This window comes from Capra hircus, chromosome 11 (assembly GCF_001704415.2).
Source record: "Capra hircus breed San Clemente chromosome 11, ASM170441v1, whole genome shotgun sequence".
In the NCBI taxonomy this organism is placed as follows: Eukaryota; Metazoa; Chordata; class Mammalia; order Artiodactyla; family Bovidae; genus Capra; species Capra hircus.
In genome coordinates, this window is record NC_030818.1 from 50707860 (window position 1) to 50711437 (window position 3578).

A 3578-nucleotide genomic window follows, 5' to 3' on the forward strand; every position below is an offset into this window, starting at 1 on the left:
AGATACACTAGAGAACATGTGGGCTTTCTTATAGTTCAGATAGTAAAGAACCTGTCTACAATGGAGCAGACCCAGGTTCGGTCCCTGAGTTGGGAAGAATCCCCTGGAGAAGGGAATGGCAACCCACTCCAGTATTTCTGCCTAGAAAATTTCATGGACGGAGTAGCTTGGTTGGCTATAGTCCATGGGGTTGCAAAGAGTCAGACACAACTGAGTGACTAACACAACAAGAGAACATATATTTAACAAAAATAAAAGATAGAAATCAAGGAACAAGGAAAAAGTAAAAAGCACAAGACATAAGGAAGCAAACAGCAAAAGGACAAATATAAACCCTGCCTTATCAGTAATTATATTAAATCCAAGTGGATTAAACACCTCAATCAAAAGACAGATGTTGGTAGAATAAATATACTAGCTACAGGATGCATATTCAAAGACATAAATAGATTAAAAAGAAAAGGATGGAAACATTTACATGAAAATGATAGTCAAAGAGAGATGAACAAGTTGTACTAAAATCAGGCAAAATATACTCGGAGGTGAAAATAATTACAGGAGAAATAGAAACACTAGTGTAGGAAATGACAACCTATTCTGGTATTCTTGCCTGAAAAATTCCAGGGCAGAGGAGCCTGGCGGGCGGCTGTCCATGGGGTCACAAAACGTTGAACATGACTGAGCATGCATACATACACAGAAACATTTTATCCTTATTGAGGGTTAATTTATAATTAGAAAAATATGAGAATTATAAACATACACACCTATCAACGTAGCCCCAAAACACATGAAGCAAAAACTGACACAGTTAAAGGGAGGGAGAAATAGATAATTCAATAATAAAAATCTGAAGCTTCAATACTTAATTTTTGATAGTGGATAAAACAACAATACAGCAGTTCAACAGAGAAATAGAATATGTGAGCAATATTATAAACCAAATTGTTCAGTCACTAAGGCGTGTCTGACTCTGCGACTCCATGGACTGCAGCATGCCAAACTTTCCTGTCCTTCACTATCTCTTGGAGTTTGCTCAAACTCATGTCCATTGAGTCAGTGATGCCATCCAACCATCTCATCCTCTGTCACCTGCTTCTCCACATGCTCTCAATCTTTCCCAACATCACAGTCCTTTACAATGAGTCAGCTCTTCACATCAGGAAGCCAAAGTATTGGTGCTTAAGCTTTAGCATTGGTCCTTCTATTAAGTGTTGATTTACTTTAGGATTGACTGGTTTGATCCTGCAGTCCAAGAAACTCTCAAGAGTCTTCTCCAGCACCACAATTCAATGGCATCAGTTCTTCAGTGCCCAGCCTTCTTTATAGACAAATATTTAGAGAACACTCCCTCCAACATCAGAATATGAATTCTTCTCAATAGTCATTCTGCTAACATGGAAAATTCTCTAGGATAAACCTTGCATTCAATTCATCTCAGCTACTCAGAGGTATCTGACTCTTTGTGACCCCATGGATTGGAGCATGCCAGCCTTCTCTGTCCTTCACCAACTACTGGAGCTTGCTCAAACTCATATCGATCAAGTTGGTGATGCCATCCCACCATCTTATCCTCTATTGTCCCCTTCTCCTGCCTTCAATTTTCCTAGCATCAGGGTCTTTTCTAATCAGTCAGTTCTTTGCATCAGGTGGCCAAAGTATTGGATCTTCAGCTTCAACATCAATCCTTCCAATGAATATTCAGGGTTGTTTTCCTTTAGGATTGACTGGTTTGATCTCCTTGCAGTCCAAGGCTCTCAAGAGTCTTCCTCAACACTACAGTTCAAAAGCATCAATTCTTTAGCACTCAGCTTTCTTTATGGTCCAGCTCTCACATCCATACATGACTACTGGAAAAACCATAGCTTTGCTACAGTGATTTTGGAGTCCAAAAAAATAAAGTCTGACACTGTTTCCATTGTTTCCCCATCTATTTGCCATGAAGTGATGGGACTGGATGCCATGATATTTGTTTTTTGAATGTTGAATTTTAAGCTAGCCTTTTCACTCTCCTCTTTCGCTTTGATCTAGAGACTCTTTAGTTCCTCTTCACTTTCTGCCATGAGGGTGGTGTCATCTGCATATCTGAGGTTATTGATATTTCTCCCAGCAATCTTGATTCCAGCTTGTGCTTCACCCAGCCTGGTGTTTCTCATGATGTATTCTACATATAGTTTAAATAAGTAGAGTGACAATATACAGTGTTGATATACTCCTTTCCCAATTTGGAACCAGTCCATTGTTCCATATCTGGTTCTAACTGTTGCTTCTTAACCTGCATACTTCTCAGAAGTAGGTAAAGAGGCCTGGTATTCCCGTCTCTTGAAGAATTTTCCATAGTTTGTTTTGATCCTTACAAATCAATAATATTGACAATATCTACCAAAATTTCCAACTGGAAGTACTATCTGGAGAGGAGAATATGATGACCAAGGTGTGAAAAAGCAATTACACCTGTGAATTTGATTTTTCAAAAGTCTGTTGGAATCCTCATCTCTCCGCAGAACACAGCCATATCAAAGAACTTCTCCAATCTGGGGAATGTTCTGTTTGATGTTTTTCCTGGGGTGGGTTGGGCCCTTTGCCATTCCAGCAGCAAAGAAAAACTGCACTGTGTTTGCTAATAATCTCAATCCTGAATCTCATAAATGGCTACTGCACAATTTTTGTAATTAAGTACAAAAATTGTGGACCAAAAGGTAAAAGCCTTTAACTTGGATGGGAAAGACTTCCTGCAAGGACCAGTCAGAGAAGAGTTAATGCAGCAGCTGGGACCACTGTCAAAACAAAGAAAATACTCTGTGCACATTGTCATGGATTTGATGAATTTGCCAGCAAAGCCTATGGAGTTTTTCACCTCTTTCAAAGCACTCTTAGATGGACAGCCATGTGGCAGTGAACTCCTTCCCATTGTGCGCTGTTACAGCTTTTCCAAAGGTGCTAATCCAGCTAGGCATGTTCAGCAATAAACTGAAACTGTGTAGGCATCTTCTTGGAGGCATGTAGTTCAGTTCACCTAGTAAGAAATGCAGTCCCTAACAAGGAAATGCTATACATCACTTTTCGGATTCCTGCTGCTATACTTTGCAAGAACCAGACTGTAAATCAAGACAATCATGAAGATCCACCTCTTAAATACCAGAGGACAGATAAAGATTTTTAGGAAGAAAAAAAAAAACAAATTGCTTCAGTCACTTAATTGGAAATATTTTCTCCATCTCACCACTAGACTTTTGTGATAGTGAACTATCATTTGTATGATTTCTAATATTTTAGTGTTCAGTTACTTTAGTATTGAACCCTATTATTTTACTCTAGCTGGCTTCCCTGGTGGTCAGATGGTAAAGAATCTGTCTGCAATGTGGGAGATCTAGGTTCAATTCCTGCATTGGAAAGATCTCCTGGAGAAGGCAATGGCAACCCACTCCAGTATTCTTGACTTGAGAATCCCATTGGCAGAGGTGCCTGATGGGCTATAGTCCATAGGGTTGCAAAGAGTCAGACATGACTGACAGACTAACACATTCACAGTAAAAGGCTTTAGCATAGTCAATGCAGCAGAAGTAGATGTTTTTCTG

At 39.5% G+C, this 3578-nt stretch overlaps 1 pseudogene; it reads left to right on the top strand.

Annotated features, from left to right (window-relative positions):
• LOC108637085 lies at positions 2351–3163 on the top strand (annotated as a pseudogene).